This window comes from Palaemon carinicauda, chromosome 26, assembly GCF_036898095.1.
Source record: "Palaemon carinicauda isolate YSFRI2023 chromosome 26, ASM3689809v2, whole genome shotgun sequence".
Taxonomy (NCBI): domain Eukaryota; kingdom Metazoa; phylum Arthropoda; class Malacostraca; order Decapoda; family Palaemonidae; genus Palaemon; species Palaemon carinicauda.
Genome location: NC_090750.1, coordinates 60,313,078 through 60,332,849, shown reverse-complemented (window position 1 = coordinate 60,332,849; position 19,772 = coordinate 60,313,078). Strand labels below are relative to the sequence as shown.

The 19,772-nt window shown below is 41.7% G+C and overlaps 1 long non-coding RNA gene across 1 annotated transcript; it reads left to right on the top strand.

Moving 5' to 3' along the window:
• Positions 1-799: 799 nt before the first annotated feature.
• LOC137620204 (uncharacterized) lies at positions 800-18,684 on the top strand. Its single transcript, XR_011040013.1, has 3 exons — positions 800-898; positions 6,279-6,418; positions 17,689-18,684. It is a non-coding gene; the product is annotated as an uncharacterized lncRNA (long non-coding RNA).
• Positions 18,685-19,772: the final 1,088 nt, after the last annotated feature.

Here is a 19,772-nt window from a genome sequence, read left to right as displayed (position 1 = left end):
GTTATCCAATATCATTTCACAATTTTAATTTTGAATATTTCTAGTGTGTATCATTTTTCTCTATTAGATTATTTTTATGGTAGATTTCAAAAACAAAATATTTTGTGAGTTTGAGTAATCTTTCTTTCTTGAATGTTTCGAAAGAGTCTTTTGTTCCGTTAATTGATCAATCATTTAGTTAAAATTCATTGTATTTATTGAGCTAAAACTAAATTGATTGAGTTGAACGTCCTGCACGCATCAATTCACTTTTGTAAAATCAATATTCAAGTTTGTAAAATAAAATTCTTTAGGTTATTGTGTTTTTTTTTTTTATTAAATGTTTTCGTAGTATTTTTTTTATATTAAAATCTATTGCCTAATAACTTAGTAAATTTACATGGAGGGTTGCTGAAAAATGTTTTAAGCCATGGTCAGTCACCATGTGTGATATAAATTGAAGCTACCAAAAGTCCATCCATATAAAGTCAATCTTAATAGTATTTGTTTATACTGTGTAATGGACTTCCTTTGATATACGGCTACTTTCAGTAAAATTCGTCAACAAGATTCATAAAACATTAAATGTCGCATATAAAACTGTTGAAGAGGTAAGCAATGCACCCTTTTAAGCGTATTGTTATTGTAAACAATCGGAATATATAGCCTCAAGTTTATTTTTAAGTGTTCTTTCTATGTTAATAAGGTATATAATTTTCATTACCCATTGATTATAAGAATTATTGGGAAATGGGGAGTTTTTTAAGGTTTTGGGGAAATTTTGATTTGATTTTCGGGGAATTTTAGGCAAACCGATCTGGCAACACTGGTCATTATACGTATAACAGTTCTTGTGGAAGGAAGATCGATCCTTGATTACGACATTTTCTGAAATTAAACCTCCCACACTTTCCCAAAGGTTGGTACTGTTAATTTAAATACCATGCCACGTATATTAATGTATCATTCGAGTTATTATCAAAGAAAATATGGATGGATATGTAGTATTTAATGTTTATAATATGGATGGATATGTAGTTTAATGTTGATAAGCCCACTCCATTTTGAGTCAACAGTCATAGGCTAAGACATTTTGGTTTCATTATAGAACCGTGCTATATTAGCTAGGACGTTGGAACTCCCATTATTGAATAGAGCTTTGCAAATACATTAGTTTGAATCTCATATACTACCGGCGGAAACCTGTATTAACGAAATTACAGAGTTTAATCAAAGATAGCCATTTTAGTTCCTTTTGTCATCTTGGCACATACTGAAAGTTAGTGCTTATGTCGAAAGATGCTTTTTCGAACAGCATAAAGGGTTCAGAGTTTTATATCCTAAACCTCTTGGTTATTTGGTTAATATAATCGAATACACAATGTAATAGTTATTTTATTTAACAATGGAAGGTTAGGGTAGAAATGCTTGTTTGATATATTTAGTCATGATAATGTGAATTGAAAGCCTAAGTCCCTGTTCGAACAGGGGCTGGGGCACGAGTATACCTAGCCCCTTTAAGTGTGTACTTGCCCCTTTGTAAAGTTTTAACTAAACTAAGATAAATTAGGTAAGTAAAATACAGTAACTCAAAATAATTGTCCATACAGCTAACGCGCATAGTTAAACATTCCGCTTGCCAGAGCATAGGAAGGAGATTGTTTATCTGCGAGTGAAGCAAGCTACAGTAGAAAAAAAAGATATATAATAAGCGCCAATTTGGCAAACGATCAATTAGGTAAGAAGGTATTTGTAGTACGATGAACACACCTATGAATGACCATAGAAAATGTGATGGGAAAATCAGGTTTTCTGTGTCCAGAAGTCCTGGCATACAAAAGCTCCAATGTTCCGTTACTAATACTGGGTTTTGATTACAGTACCGTTTGTTGTTATTACAATGTCTGGGGTTTTTATGATGATAAATGGTCGTACCCGAGTCACTTCATACCCAAGTCATCTTGTAACAAAATTGTAATGCAGTTGACTGCTACAAGCGGGTACCTTATAAATACCATAGAAAATGGCTGTTATCTTAGTAAGCAAATCCAATTGAACTTGGAGCTGATCCTATATTATATTTATATGAGGTACGTTTACGAATTAACATTGAATATCGACAAACGGGACACTTGCTGTGCGGTGGTACAAGGTTACAGGTACGAGTTTACGAGCATGATTGATGCGCACCACCATTATAAACATTGAGTCGAAACTTGACGTGAAATTATAAAACAATGAGAAGAAAAATCTTAGGAGTATACACGTTACTGCAATTGTATCCTACAAGTATGTTGGCTAATGAACTAATACTAATCATTCACTAACAGTTCTTTGCTCCACTGTGGCTTGCTTCGCTCGCATTTAGACATATTGCTCCTCTGTTCCAGCAAGTGGTTCATGTTGCACTACGCGCATTACCGTAGTAGGCAAGTACTGTACTTTGCTGGACAAAAATTTGGTGACCCAAACACCTATACAGAACCTGATAGCCTGGAAAAATTGGTTATTTGGGTACGTGCTGACTGGGGTACTAGCCGACTGTGGTATGAGCTGACTGGAGTACGAGATGACCTAATCCCAACAATTAGACGAACACATTAGGTCTATATTTTAACCCTGGATAGGTACGATGGGTCGTTTGCGACCCCGAGCGTCAAAAAAAAACAGGTTTTTCTCACGTGACTCACCCCCGTGACTGAATTTGTGGGTGATCGACCTGCAGGAGGTGTCTCCCCTACACGCTCTAGTAGTGTCCAGATGTGCATTGCTGTAGCTGTACTCCTTCCCCGATTTCTGAGACGCGTCGGGGTCGTTCGCGACCGAGTTTACCCTTCTAAGGTAGTTTGCATAATTATCAAAGTTATTACGTATTATGAAATTGTCGTAGAATGGTGCAACTTGTATAGGTTATCAGTTGTGGAAAGTCTTGGTGGATTGTTTGGCTACCATGTGCATGATTTTTTTTTTAGTTAAAATGTCGTTCATCACCACGAGGACCATTTTACCGCGAGTGCCCCTTTTTCATTTTTTTTCATTTTTTTGCCAAGTCATTTTTCCGTAAGATATTGCCAAATAGGGTCGTAAAACTTTTGCTTGTTTAGTGTTGGAAAGTGTGTCTAGATGATCTGGCTACCCATGCATGACTTTGTTTTTGTCAGATACGACGTAGTTATTGGTATATTGGGTATTTAACTGCGGTTGCCAATTTCTGTTTTTTTTTCAATATTTGTAAAAATTACTACGTAGTAAGGAATTGCCGTATATTATTCATTTTTTTTTCATGTTTGTGTTAGAAAGTGTGCCTTGATGGTTGGGCTAACACGTGCATGTCTTTTTTTTTATCTGAGATGCCGTATATTAGAATGTCGGGCATTTTACCGCGAATGTCCCTTTTTCATTTTTTTTCATTTTTTTGCCAAGTCATTTTTCCGTAAGATATTGCGAAATAGTGTCGTAAAACTTTTGCTTTTTTAGTGTTGGAAAGTGTGTCTAGATGATCTGGCTACCCATGCGTGATTTTGTTTTTGTCAGATACGACGTAGTTATTGGTATATTGGGTATTTAACTGCGGTTGCCAATTTCTGTTTTTTTTCAATATTTGTAAAAATTTACTACGTAGTAAGGAATTGCCGTATATTATTGATTTTTTTTCATGTTTATGTGTTAGAAAGTGTGCCTTGATGATTGGGCTAACACGTGCATGTCTTTTTTTTTATCTGAGATGCCGTATATTAGAATGTTGGGCATTTTTCCGCGAGTGCCCCTTCTTATTTGTTTTGCATTTTTTTGCTTAGTCATGTTACCGTAAGGAATTGGCAAGTAGTGTCGCAAAACTTATATTTTTATAGTGTTGGAAAGTGTTTCTAGATGATCTGGCTACCCATGCCTATTTTTTTTTAGCCAGATATGGCGTATATATAAGTATGTGTTCGATTTTCCTGTGATTGCCATTTTTTCGTTTTTTCCCATTTCTTTCAAAATTACTACGTACTAAGGAACTATCACAGAGCAATATTTCATTTATATGTTTATTTGTCGGAAAATGTGCCTTGATGGTTTGCCTAGCACGTGGCTGAAATTTTTTTTTTCTGAAATGCCGTATATTAGAATGGCCATTTTTCCACGAGTGCCCCTTTTTATTTGTTTTGCATTTTTTTGCTTAGTCATGTTACCGTAAGGAATTGGCAAGTAGTGTCGCAAAACTTATAATTTTATAGTGTTGGAAAGTGTTTCTAGATGATCTGGCTACCCATGCCTATCTTCTTTTTTTAGCCAGATATGGCGTATATATAGGTATGTGTTCGATTTTCCTGTGATTGCCATTTTTTCGTTTTTTCCCATTTCTTTCAAAATTACTACGTACTAAGGAACTATCACAGAGTAATTATTCATTTAGATGTTTATTTGTCGGAAAATGTGCCTTGATGGTTTGCCTAGCACGTGGCTGAATTTTTTTTTTTTCTGAAATGCCGTATATTAGAATGTTAGCCATTTTTCCGCGAGTGCCCCTTTTTATTTGTTTTGCATTTTTTTGCTTAGTCATGTTACCGTAAGGAATTGGCAAGTAGTGTCGCAAAACTTATATTTTTATAGTGTTGGAAAGTGTTTCTAGATGATCTGGCTACCCATGCCTATCTTTTTTTTAGCCAGATATGGCGTATATATAGGTATGTGTTCGATTTTCCGGTGATTGCCATTTTTTCGTTTTTTCCCAATTCTTTCAAAATTACTACGTACTAAGGAACTATCACAGAGTAATGATTCCTCTAGATGTTTATTTGTCGGAAAATTTTGTTTACTTTTTTTTTTTGATTGAATATCATCAATTTTTTTTTAGCTAAAATAATATATTGTTTTACATTTTTTTTTTTTTTCGATTTTATTTCCCTTCAAAAATTTTAATTTTATAGTCGTAAAATAATCGTCAATTATCCAGCAACCCACCATACAATTTTTATGCATATCTAATAATAATTAGATTAGTAAATAACACCTTGAAATTGACATACCCTTCCTACATTTCAAGTGGCAGATTAGGGAGTCTGAGTCAGTGTGGTTGGCGGCCATTTTGTGGACATATCCGAAGCGTAAGCTGCCCTATCTATATATATTCTTGTTCCCTATAGAATTTGTGATATTTTGGTATATTTTTACCTGCATAAATATCATATTATATATTAAATATATGTATTTTTTTACGAAATTTCTAAGTACTCAAAAAATTACCTTTAGATATGGCCCCTGATATAAATGTAATTTACAAAATAATGAAGATTTTTTTACATATTTCTATTTTAGGATAACATATGTTTATTCCCTAAAAAAATTAGCCACTTCCTATTTCATTTGGGTACCCAAAAAAATTCATGAAATTTGGACAAATTTTTTTGGCCAAAAAAAAGTTACCCTTTTTTTCTCATTTCAGATCTTCACCTCCATGGGTCTGACTTCATCCAAAATACATCAAGATATGTCCTAAACATTCAAGAATTAATTCCTAAAAGGAATTGTGTATATATGTATAAACTTTTTTTTTATGAATTTTTATGTCAGGTCTTTTTTTTCTACTTAATTTTTTAAAATATTTATAATAAATAGTTTTTCTGCAGATGAGTAGTATTTATCTTTACAGTTGTTTTAAGCATTCATTGAAGTTTTTTTTGGCAAAAGAAAAAAGGAGGTTACTGCAAAAACTGATTTTTCAAGAATTTTTTTTGGCGTCGGGGTCGTTCGCGTCCGAGTATACCCTTAAAGGGGTGTCCGAGGAGCGTACCTATCCAGGGTTAAAGTGTTTTGAACATAATTGATGCCAATACCTAATGCAAAACTATAGCTTTTGAGTTATGGTAGTCGACCCAACTTAACCCAAAAACTGTAGATTTCTCCCAGAAATCATTACCAGAATAGTGTTCACATTTTAATTAATCGGGAACATGAACTACGTCAGTCTCCTTTAATCATTTAGTCCAAAATCCCTTCTGTTCATGCGGAGTACATACTGAGTTCGGTCCTTGGTGTGGAAAGGTCTTACTCGAGTGAGAGAGAGGAATTTACTTGCTCATATACTGAACCAAAATACAGTAAAATACATTGACATTTCCCAGGCCAGAGAAATCAACCAGCTGTTTACCTTGTTAACGGCCTGTTCTAGCTTCGCTAAAGTTATACAGTACTCCTATTAAAGGTCTAAGGTTTTGTATGGTTAGGAAAAGTAAATTTATTTAAATATTTGTGATTTTTAAAGCTTTAGTTTCGTTTTTACATGAACTATCATACTGATGTGTTTATTTCACCAGCACATGAGGTCCAAACGTTTACGCCACTTCCTGCTCCTTCAAGCTGCCAAATTGTACCTCTTGACTATCTATGAGAGGGACAGTTCCAGTGCTTCCACCATCTACAGAGGATCCTCAACCTTTGACCTCCAAAACTTAAGGTAAGGATTATTATATATATGCTAATGTATGATAATTTAATAGTGACTTCAGACTAACGATTCAAAATATTTCCATTATTGCTGGCAGGACAAAAAATACATTTGTTCCAACACAGATACAAACCTTCTCTATTTATCAGGGTATTACTTTCGGCAACGATGAAAACCAGCCAAGACAATTTTAGTGAGGGATAATTACCCCATCCGCTAGTTAGCGGGAGGGGGTTGGGGTAGACTAACTACCCTGCTCACTCACACCTGTCGGTTGAGTAACCACTTTTACTTTTGGCTTGGTAGAATGTAGACATGCCGTCTCTCTCTTCCGTTAACAAACTGCCTTGACTTTATTACTTTTTCTTTTTCTTTTGTGTCGGTGTGTGTATGGTTATTGTCCCGCTATGCGGACATCTCCAGGGATTGAGGGCTGCCTTTGCGGCACCTTCATGTCGTCCTTGGAGACAGACCCACATTCTTTATGCCCGGCTTGCCGGGGAACTCAGTGTTCGCGGGACAACACCTGTTCCGAGTGTAGGGAGTGGCCTGCCTCCCAGTGGGAGGGGTTTGCGCGTAAGAAGTAGTAGTAGTCTAAACGCGAATCTTCGCTTTCAGGGTCTTCCTCGAAATTGAAGAAATAGCTGGCTTCTGCTTCCTCTACGCCCAAATCTCTGCTCGAAGCTAATCCTTGACCAGGCCCTTCCGGGGTACGGTCGAGCAGTAGCACAGGGCTTGTGACTCCAGGTCAACCCTCGGGGATAGACGAGATGACGGCTTCCCTAGTGAGTCGGCTCCTTCTCTTCCCCCAGGGAGCGCCTGTTCCTTACCAGACCTTGGGTCTGGTTCTGACGCCGAGGAGTTAGCTAACCCACCAGGGGCAGTGGCAGGGATCTCTCCAAGGCAGGCTTCCCCTTCTTGGGAACATATATCTCGTTCGCGAGAGAAGGTTGCCTCTGTGCATCGGCAATCTCCTTACGCTTTAGGTTCTCTTCCAGGGGCGGAAAGAGAACCTTGTTATAAGCGTAGTTGTCTTTCGGGCGAACTTTCCTCCCCTGCGGAGGATTTATCTGTCAAACTTAATCAGTCTCCCCCTTGGGCGGAATCTGTTATACGTTCCTCTCCGGAGGTTTGTAGGGTGGAGGGGTGGGTAACCCCTCTCCACCCCGGGGGTTCTCCTCCTCGGGCTGTGAGGAGACGTCTTTTTGAACCTGCTGGTTCTCCTCACGTTGACCCTTTGGGGTCTCGTGACAATCACCCTTCTGACTGGCGTGATCGTGAGTTCGTACTCTAGTCATGTTGATCCCGCAGGTTCTCATGACAGCAGGAGTCCTTCGGGTCTCTGTCGCGCTGAACCTTTGGGCTCTCGCGACTTGAAACCTTTGGGTTTGTGTTACGCTGAACCCTCGGGCTCTCGTAACGACGGTAACGTTGAACCTCCGGGTTCTCGTACCGTCAGTCACGCTGATCCTTCGGGATCTCGTGACAGAGGAACCTCGATTCCTCGTTACGCTGATCCTTCGGGGTCTCGTAACCTGTGTTATGCTGAACCCTTGGACTCTCGTAACTCTAGTCATGCTAACATTTCGGTGTTTCGTGACAGAGAAACTCCAGATTCTCGTTGCGTTCGGCGTCAATGACCTTAGATGTCAGGATGCCTGAAAACCTTAAATCATTCGATCAATCTCGATGCGTTGCTCCTTCGAGTTCGCGCAACACAGTTCACGCTGAACTTTCAGGTTCTCGTGACCAGAGTCATTCTTATTATGACAGAGTGTTTTTAAACTCTCGTGTTGATCGTTTGAGCTCACACAACACAAGCTATCGTGAACCTTCGAGTGAGCGTAGCAGTGAGTTCTCTCAACAACCTGAGAGCTCTTGCGTGCACGACCAAGTTGGCGTGCACGGCCAAATTGGCGTGCACGACCAAGTTGGCGCGCACGGCCAAATTGGCACGCATGACCGACTTAGCGCGCGCAAACAAAATGCCGATTATGGCAAGCCATATGCATGAACAGCCTATTGCTCGCCATGCACGCAAACATCCTGTTGCGCGCCATGCGCACAAACAACACACTGCTCGCCATGCACACAAACAACACACTGCGCGCCATGCACGCGAGCAACCTTATGCGCGCCAGGTGCGCGAACAACCTCATGCGCTCCAGGAGCACGAAAAAGGTGCGCTCGCGAGCTCCCTTCTGCCTACCAACAGTTCTGCGCAAGAGTGCGCGTCCATCTTGGCACTCAAAATCAGTCTCTCGAGGCACTTGGGCCTCAACAGAGACAACGGTCGCCTGTGCGACCGAGCCCAGATCCTATCCCTAAGGGTAGGCCTGTGCCTATCTTGCCTGTAGGGAAGCCTTCATCTGACAAGAGGGTTAGGGATCCTTCCCAGGTTCCTAAACCCAGGGAGCAGTCCTTTGCTAAGGACCTTCCCCCTAGTTCCACAGGAGCCCGTGACCCCCCGTGGCTTAGCAACTTATTTAATGTAATACGCCAAGCCATGAAGGGAGTCGTTCCCCGCTCCCAGTCCTTAGGTGATACACCTAAGATTCCCTTGTCGCCTCCTCTCTTCCCGGGGTCCTCTCCTCCCTCCGATCCTAGGAGGAGGTTGAAAGTTTTCGCACAGGTGGGCCCCTCAGGCAAGGGGAGACGATCATCCCCTTGCAAAAGACCTCTGAAGGTGATTAGGCATGAACCTCAGGGTAACCCCTGCAATTCAAGACGCCACAGGCCAGGCCAAAGGGGAAAGGAAAAGGATTCGTCCTTCAGCCCCCAAAGGAGAATAGGGTCACTTACTATGGACACTCCTTCCCTTCTTTACCGGTAGAGATAGTGTCTAATGAGGCACGACCTGCGACCGGACGGGATTCACCCCGTATGGCAATGGACTTACATTCCAGCCGTAAGCCGACGGAGTCCTCTAGGCACTTGGGGACAGAGGATCTCCGGCCTCGTAGGAGGGAACCGAAGGATTTGTTCACCATCCCCAAATCCTCGGCCAGGCATCCTTCCTCACTGCCTCCCAGAACGCCGTAAGCAAGCACCTCCCCGGTAGTCTCCCTATCCCCAGTCTATACAGTTGACGACTTCGACCCACGCCGGGCTCCTATGGATGAGAGCTTGGACGTGGAAGGGCAGAGCGATCTTGAGGACAACTCTCTGCCAGCAGGCGCTAGCCCTAAGCTTATAGAGGATGAGAGGAAGGAGTCTGAACACGCCTTCTGGCAGGTCCTAGCCTGCATCCTTTCCATCAATGGACTTCCAGATCCATCGGCAGCCCCTTCAGATGGAAAAGAAACGGTCCTTGACCGTTCTATGGCACTCAGAAACCTCATAGGACCAGTGCAGCTTTGCCTTGGTCAAAGGGGTTGAAGAGTGCCAAACAGAAGGCTGTGAACCAGGCAACTGGTTCCACCTCTTCACTCCAACTCGTCCACCAAGCTCTTACCACCTCTGTATGTGTTTCAGAGGAGGTACTACGAGATCTATGGAGAATCTCTTCCAACACTGCCTCTCGACCACTCTATAGAGGCACTCTCGAAGGCCACCCCCTTTGAGAAACTTATGGGACTTCCTGTCTCCTTTTCGGCCACTGAAATCCTAAACCAGGAAAAGGTGGCGAAGTACGCCATGCAGGCTACTTTGTGGCTGGATTTCTGGTTAGGATCCTTAGGACAACTGATGCGGTCTAAAGACCTGTCACGGGAGTCCTCCAGGAAGTCTTTGGAGACTTTCCTTTTGTCCGGCACTCGGGCCATCGAGTTCCTCTCTCATCAGGTAGTGAACCTTTGGGCCAACACTATCCTGAAGAGGAGAGATGCCGTCATAGGCAAGTTCTATAGACATCTCCCTCAGGCCGAACTAGCAAGTCTGAGAAATGCTCCTTTCGAGGGCAATTCTTAGTTCCATCCCGAGGATGTCGAGCGGGTGGCAAAGAGGTGGAGGAAGTCCAGTCAGGACTCCCTCATAGAAAAGGTCTTAACAGCTAGACCTTACCCTTCTCAGCCACAGCGTAATGCACAGCAGAACCCGCAGCCGAAAAGGGCTAGACACCCAAAACAGCAGGGTAAAAAGGGTGCAAAGCAGGCCTTTCACAGTAAAAAGTCCTTTCGTGGAGGAGAGGGTAAGAAGGGATCTGGCCCAGGCCGGTCCCAATAAGACAGGCAATCCTCCCATCTGTACACCGGGGGGGGGGGGGATGCCTGCAAAGCCGCTGGCAGAGGTGGCTTTACCACGGGGCCGAACCCTGGACGGTCGAGGTGATTCGTTCAGGGTATCGTATCCCGTTCACGCTCTCTCTCCCTCCACTGATTCGAGTGCCGATTCCATTGAACTCCTGTGCAAAGGGATCTGCACAGGAGTTTGCCCTCAGGGCAGAAGTCCAGTCCATGTTGGAGAAGGACGCTCTCCAGGAGGTCCTCTACGGGTCCCCAGGCTTCTACAGTCGACTCTTTCTTGTGAAAAAGGCGTCTGGAGGCTGGAGACCAGTCATCGACCTCTCGGCCTTGAACAGGTTTGTCGAACAGACACCTTTCAGGATGGAGACGGCCGACACAGTCAGACAAGCGATTAGACCCCAGGACTTCATGTGCACTCTAGATCTGAAGGACGCATACTTCGAGATCCCAATTCACCCTTCTTCCAGGAAGTATCTGAGATTCATGTTCAATCGGAAGCATTACCAGTTCAGGGTACTGTGTTTCGGTCTTTCTACAGCACCCCAGGTATTCACGAGAGTATTCGCCCTAGTATCATCTTGGGCTCACAGTCCTTCGGGTCTCCGTCACGCTGAACCTTTGGGCTCTCGCGACTTGAAACCTTTGGGTTTGTGTTACGCTGAACCCTCGGGCTCTCGTAACGACGGTAACGTTGAACCTCCGGGTTCTCGTACCGTCAGTCACGCTGATCCTTCGGGATCTCGTGACAGAGGAACCTCGATTCCTCGTTACGCTGATCCTTTGGGGTCTCGTAACCTGAGTTATGCTGAACCCTAAGATACTTGGACGACTGGCTGATTTTGGCAGACTCGGAGCCGGCCCTTCTCCGCCACCGAGACGAGCTTCTAAGGTTTTGCCAGGATCTGGGGATCGGGGTAAACCTCGAGAAGTCTCAACTGCTCCCCTCTCAAGAACTGGTATACCTAGGCATGCGATTAGACACCCTAAGGCACAAAGCGTTTCCATCAGACAATAGGATCCACAGACTGAGGGCGATAGCACAGGTCTTCTGCAGTCGGGAAGAGCTCCCGGCGCAGTATTGGCTTCACCTTCTCGGTCACCTCTCTTCCTTGACCCGACTGGTCCCCAACAGTCGCCTCAGGATGAGATCCCTCCAGTGGCGACTAAAATCCCAGTGGAACCCGCACTCCGATTCCCGGGATCACCTAGTCCGCATAGGGCTAGAGGAACAGTTGGACCTCAGGTGGTGGCTGGCGGAGCCGAACCTCTGCAAAGGGGTCGATCTTCTCGTCTCTCCCCCAGAATTGATGCTGTTTTCGGATGCATCAAAAGAAGGGGGGGGGGGCGGCTCACGTGCTGCACCATTACATCTCCGGCCAATGGTCCGAATCAGAAAGGTACCAGCACATAAATCTCTCAGAGATGAGGGCAGCCTTTCTGGCCCTCAAAGAGTTCCACCAGGTCCTGGCGGAGCACTCCGTGGTGCTGATGAGCGACAACACCACGGTAGTAGCTTATCTGAGCAAACAGGGTGGTACCTTTTCGCAGCAGCTGTGCCATCTTGCAGTAGAGATACTCAGATGGGCAGAAGACAACTCGATGACTCTATCAGCTCGCTTCATTCCGGTCAAGCGGAATGTGCTAGCAGACAAGCTGAGAAGACCGACTCAGATAGTTTGCAACGAGTGGTCTTTGAATCCTCTGATAGCCAACAAAGTCCTGACTTTGTGGGGTTCCCCGACTGTGAATTTGTTCGCAACGGCCCTGAATTTCAGGCTCCCGTTGTACTGTTCCCCAGTCCCGGATCCCCAAGCTCTTTGGCAAGGTGCTTTTCAACAACGGTGGATAAACCTGGATGCTTACGCGCTTCCCCCATTCTGTCTGATGAGAAAAGTCCTCAACCAGATACGAGGAAGCAACAATTTGCAAATGACCCTCATAGCTTCGCTATGGCATCACACAGAATGGTTCCCGAACCTTCTGCATCTCCTCACGGAGATCCCAAGGGAGCTTCCTCCACAACACGACCTCTTCAAACAATCACATGCCAACATCTTTCACAGGGCCGTAGCCTCGATTCAACTGAACGCTTGGAGACTATCCAGCACCTCCTCACACAGAGGCTTTTCGCAACCGGTTGCGAAAAGAATGGCTGGACACCTCAGGAGATCCACAGAGGCAGTCTACCAGGCGAAGTGGTCAGTTTTCTGTGGTTGGTGTCGTGGAAGGGGTATCTCTCCCATTGATGCCTCTGTTCCAACTATAGCGGAGTTTATTGTATACCTTCGGGAAGAAAAGCTTCTCAAGGTCTTGGCAGTCAAAGGCTACCGCTCAGCCTTGAGTCTCGCCTTTAGACTGAAAGGAGTTGATATTTCCTCATCGCTGGAACTTTCTTTACTCATACGCAGTTACGAGCTTACTTGCCCCCAGGCAGAGCTAAGACCTCCCCCTTGGAACGTGGTTCGGGTCCTCAGGTCTCTGAAGGGCTTCCCCTATGAACCACTACACCAGGCCTCAGATCGCCACTTCATGTGGAAGACGGTGTTCCTGCTCGCTTTGGCTTTGGCCAAGAGAGTCAGCGAACTTCATGGTCTATCTGCTGATGTCTCCCACTCTAGGAGATGGGGCGAAGCAATCCTCAACTTCGTCTCTGAGTTTGTAGCTAAGACTCAAAATCCGGGTGTGCCGGACTCCAGGTTCGGCCCATTTCGGATAGAGAGTCTTCGTTCTGTAACCGAAGATCCAGACCAACTGTTACTATGTCCAGTGAGGAGTCTGAGGTTTTACTTAAAAAGAACAGCGAAAGCTCGCCCCCGTGTACGAGCACTTTTTGTCAGCACGGGGAAGGTCAAGAGGAGGGTCACGAGGAATATCATTTCCACCTGGATAAGGAAAGCAACCGAATACACACTATATCCAGATCCTCCTCTGTCCAACCAACCCAGAGCTCATGACGTCAGAGGCATTGCAACGTCTCTGGCGTTCAAGAAAAATTTTTCTGTGGCACAGGTATTGCAAGCGGGCGTGTGGAAACGTCAGACGACCTTCACAGCCCACTACCTGAAAGATGTAACCCACAGGAGCATGGAAGCCTTCTCCATTGGTCCTGTGGTGGCCGCACAACAAGTGATCCAATGCCTCAGGCTCCTTGATGGACAAGTAGCAGAGGGCTAAGGGCTGAGGTTACACTGGTTAGTCTAGGGTGAATGAAAAGAATGTCTGGCTCACTTCTTTCTTTCTCCCCCCCCCCCGGGGATATAGCTCCGCAAGACCGAAGCATAGCTGCCCTCGCCCCTCTGCAGGTAAGAATCATTTCCCTTGTGCATCCTGGGTATGAATGAATACTTTGTTACGTCACCAATACCTCTTGAGGGATGGCATTGGATATGTCTTAGAATCTTCAAGTTCCTACGTGAAGACAAGCCACGAGTCTCTCTCCCTCAAGCTTCTGCAGGCCGCTATCAGTGAGTTACCTTGTAACTACTATGATTTTAGCGAGGGTAGGGTCCCCTCTACTATCGATCACAGATCGAAATAGAGAGGACCCCGGGTCATGACCAAGGCCAGTTGGTAAGGACTTCCTCCCTCCTAAGAGTAAGTCACCCTAATAAATAGCGAAGGTTTGTATCTGTGTCGGAACAAATAACAAATTTGGAAATAATTTGTATTTTTCCTAACATACAAACCTCAAGCTATTTATACAAATTGGCCCGTCACCCTGCCCCCCTAGAAGTCCTGCCAGAAATCAAAAGTGGTTACTCAACCGACAGGTGTGAGTGAGCGGGGTAGCTAATCTACCCCAAACCCCTCCCGCTAACTAGTGGATAGGGTAATTATCCCTCACTAAAATTGTCTTGGCTGGTTTTCAGCGTCGCCGAAATTAATACCCTAATAAATAGCTTCAGGTTTGTATGTTAGGAAAAATACAAATTATTTCCAAATTTGTTATTTCAAGAAACACCAATGTCTTCTGGTTTCATGAAACTATCAATAGGGCATATCCTAAAGCAGCAAGATTCAGTTCTGCCATGATTTCATGAAGTACGAATTGGCTCTACACTAGCCTTTAAGAGAAACCTCACAAGTACTAAAGGCTGGAGTCTGGAAGCATCAGACATTTACAACCCACCATCTGTGGGAGTAGACCCACAAGTTTTTAGACACGCTTTTATTGGGACCTGCGATAGCTGTTCAACAAGTTGTGTGGCATACTGAGCTCCTTACAAGACAAGAAGCATCTATTCTAATACAGCAGTCGAGTCGTTAAAGTAGAATAAGAATTAAAGTGCCTATCATTTTTCACTATCTTCCTTCCTCTCTCTTGGGTGCAATAGTTGTGCCATTATTTTCTGGATCAGACTTGATTTATGCAAGCTTTCCACTGTGCTCTTTCCTATTTATAATGTTTGTATCTCCCCCCCCCCTTCTAATGAGGAAGATTTTTTGTGTACAGAACCCATTACTACATATAGGCCCGACATTGACAGCATATCCTTTTAAGGGCATAGGTTCTTGTCACCATTTGTCCATAAATAGTAACCTAGTCTAGCCTTTGGGAATTTACTTCTCTAAAGATAGTAGGACATAAAACTCCTCTTCTTCAAGGTCCGAGTGTCTTGACATCTCAAAATTTTAATCCAGCCAGTAGGTTTATAAGGGTTTCCTCCCTCCTACTGGTGAGTCTCCTATCAAAGAACGAGGATTTGTATTCGTGTAGAAACAAATCATAGATTTTGAGAGTAATTTTTTATTTTTTCTAACTCTACAAGCCTGAGTCAAAGTTTCACTTCAAGCCTCAGCCACCCAACATGACCTAGGTGAAGGTTACATTGACTTCATGGTGTACTAGCCATGGGATGGGGCTTCTCCACCACTTGTCATTAACAACCTACATCTCTCTATAAATTCTAACAGCCGATTTCCAGCCAAACCAAAATGATAATCCTATTGAAGGACTCAGGTTTAAATAATTAAAAAAAAATACAAATTTAAAAATTTGTGATATTTGGGAAGGATTGGATTGCTACTGACATAAAGTATATTTCCTGATCAACAGATTTAAGTACGACTGGCTTGCTCCCATATGCATTAGATCTAGTTGGGATTTCATATAATGAATGAAATTGGAATTTGCATATTTACAAATTACAATAGACTTTACTCATCAAAGTATTCATGCAAGACTATATTTTTACTGCAATAAGGTAAGACTGGTTACAAGATTTAGTTATATCGGAAGTGGTTAAACATCTAATTGAAACAAGGTTTTAGTTAGGGTGCACCCACTTGACCAGGGAGTGTCCAGCGTGCAAGCCTAATTACTAGACAATGAGCAGTGATGATGTCTGAGCGAAGGTGGATGGACTGTATCAAGGATGACCTTCGATCAAAGGGATTAACCGGTGATGAAGTGTGGGACAGAGGTAGATGAAGAACGCTGGCCAGAAACATTGACCCCACATAGAAGTGGGAAAAGATTAACATGAAACCTTAAACCGAGAGTATTAATCTAGCAACAAACCAGTACCTCAAGGCCTAGCCATGGTCACCTCACTCCTGTCTACACGTTGGTACTAAACTCGGTCTTTCCTTCCACATAGGAGTTATTTGATAGTGTCTAAACCAGTGCCATGGTGAGCATCCCCTTAGAAGATTAATGCCATCAGTGCACCTCACATTGGATATTTTAGGCATTACTTAATGGTCTTTGCTGCGTTGCCTTTGCCTGTAGCTATAATTTTGTATATCCTTCTACCTTACTTCCATTATTGCTTCCTTTCCTACATTTTGCTGTCTGCCTACTTTCAACCTTTAACTGTAGGGTTTTCCCCCTAGATTCACTTTGGCATTCAATAGCCTTACAAGCCCCAGCACTTGGCCATATAGCCTAAATTCATAAATCCAATCCATGGTGTATAGGAAAATTAAAAGGAAAATATAGAATGGCAACCTCGTCAATAAACTAACAGGCTTGGTTAGCGAGTCAACAGTGTGTGGCAAGTTTTTCCATAGTTTAAGGCAAGATAAGTAAGAGGGTGAAGATAGGTAGAATAAGCTGGTTCATGTAGTGAAAGTTAACCAAAAAGTCCACTTAAATGAATCTGTATGAAGGATAGCTGTAGTTGGTTTATGAAGGATCGGTAGAATATGTAATCGGTAGAATATGTAATTGAAATTTAGTATGCCATTTCAATTACGACAATGATACATTTGCTTCATAAATTTAGGAAGTTGTAGGTAGTTTTTTCTCGTTATTAGGAGAGTGATAACTAAATAATTATTCATTTGTACAATGTCGCTATCTATACTCTTGTATCATCATCATCATCTACGCCTATTGACGCAAACGACCTTGGTTAGATTTTGCCAGTCATCTCTATCTTGAGCTTCCAATTCAATGCTTCTTCATTCCTCATCCCCTACTACATGTTTCATAGTCCTCAGCCTTGTAGGCCTGGGTCGTCCAACTCTTTTAGTGCCTTGTGGAGCCCAATTGAAAGTTTGATGAACTAATCTCTCTCGGGGAATGCGAAGAGCATGCCCACACCCTCTCTTATCTACCCCTTACCATGATCTCATCCACATACTCTTGTATACTGAGTACTACTCTACTCCTGAAACTGTGTTAGAAATCATAGTTTTGTCAAGAATTTAGATATACTTTTTATGAATATTTTAGTAGTGTGTGCATTTGACTAGATATCCTCTGGGGTGTAAGGTACAGATATACAATGGTTTATTTAATATATTTGAAGAAAAATGCAGGGATTAATTGAATGATTAGTGGATCTGCTGTTAGTCAGTGGATGACCAGATGCAAGTCATTAGATTATTGTAGAAGTATTTCCTTGTTAGGATTTAGGAGGTAATAGTTTATCACTCTACAAGATATATTTTCAGTTGTGATATTTGCTATTATAATTGTAAAGGGTATGTCTACTTTGTTAGTTTATATTTAGTCCATTAGAATATCTTAGATTCTTTAGTTTCACTCAAATTATTTACTAGGCATTTTCTTGATAATGAAGTGCACAGTAAAATATTTGAATAAGAATAATATATCTGTAGAATTATTACCTTTTATTTACTTTTCAGACTAAAGAGTCATCAAAAGAAAATGAAATTCTGTAGCCTTTGCTGAAAACAAGAAATTAAACGGTACATATAATGAGACATTCTTAATAACATCAAGATGAAGATCAGCAGCGAAGGATCAAGGATTTACTACAAGGAAAATTAAAAAAGGAGCACCGAATTGTATCAACTGAAGCTGCCACTGTCACCAAACTACTTCTGTTGTATTGTAATGCCCTTATTAGAAATATCATTACAGTTCTACTAATATCATAAAATTCTCAATTAAGTAGTGATAATAAGATTTTCGGGGCTGTGTGTTATAATGATTTATATCCCATAAGTTCAGTTGCTATCACTGACTAAAGATGAAAAAAAAAATAATTTACAGTATATGGGTAATATAATTTTTACAACGATATAACCTGATTATTTGAAGTTTATCAAAGTTTCTTTATTTCTGGAAGCCGTAAAATAGATTATTAAAGGTACAGTATTAACTTGTGTTCAATCTGCAGCAAGTATTTTGATAACTATTAATCTTTACAAAGTCCATATAAAGCTAATTTTATTTAGTTTTTATCAGTTAAAAACTTACTCATGATGGTATTTTTCTAGTAAATTTTAAACACTCAAAATTTAACTTGAAAATTAGGTCCAGATATTCATGTATGAGTTTTTTTTCTAAATTTAAATCCAGATGGGAATTTCCTAATGATTATTTGATATTAAACAAGCACAATTATTATTTTAGTTGCCTGTAAACTAGTTAGCAGACAAGAGTTCTTTCCTCTGACAGACTCTATTATGTTTATAACGTTTCCAGAAGATTGAAATCACTGGCTACATCAATAATTTCACTTATTGCACAGCCTGTATAACATTTAGAATGCTTCCAGAAAGACAAATTAACTAGTATTATAGGTAATAGATTTTGTGTGTTTTTGGATTTTTTTTTTTGTTTTTAAAATGAGGAAATTGAACATTAACGACCAATTAAGGTCAACAAATGTAAATGAGGAAGGACTTCTTCCTTCGAAATTTGCTACTCATGTTTTCCATTTTCATTGACTACCTGTTAAATGTCAATTTCCTCGTGATCTCTTAACATACTAAAATATCGTACCATCTTTAGAATTGTGTAAAGTACTGCAAACAAGTTGGCTTAAATGTTTGACTATAGGGAAATTAACATTATTGTTTTTTTGTAGTTGATTTAAATTTTACAATATGTATATCAACGTACATTGATTTCATTGTGAATATAACCTGCAGCTCACTATTTTAACTATATCATTTCATCTTTGTCTGTGTATACCTTTTTCTTTCGAAACTGTCATCTCTAATTACTGGCAACTGTTGCTGAATTTTCTTATACACAACGTCGAATATATAGCTGGCCTATGTTAAAAGGTACAAGCAAGTATGCTTAAGATAGTAGCTATTGGACGAAAAGATATGCTTAAGATAGTAGCTATTGGCCGAAAAGATATGCTTAAGATAGTAGCTATTGGCCGAAAAGATATGCTTTAGATGGTAGCTATTGGCCGAAAAGATGTCTGGCCCTAGATTTATTCTCATCTTTCCATTGCTGTACAGTTATTGTTTTCCTTTAAAGGGGAGGGGAACAGCTTATTATGTTCTAGTAAACAACACGTAAATTAGTATTGATACTATGACAGTTCCTTTTCTGAGTGGGAATACTTCAACGTAGTAAAAATATTTGTGTATCATCGTGATCAGCAAAGCTGTGCTAATCAGGGCCAACCATACTAGGTTGGTTTGGTGTAAACGATCAGACTAAAGTCTCCCAAAAACAGCAAATAATCAGTGGCCAGCAGGATTAAAATAGCCAAACCCAAACATGACTAATGACATGTCTGAGGCCTTTGTCTTATAGTGGACTAAAAACTGTTGTTTTTATTATAAATATAGGCTACTTGAGAAGTAGAAAAATACTAATTGCGGATTTTGCCTTAAGTTTCAAAATAATATTTCCTTTGGCAGTAATGGCAGGTATTTTGCTCGGCTGAAAATCTCCTACAAAACCCCAGTACAAGATTTATTTTCCATATTTTTCAATTAAATGGAGAACCATGTATGGT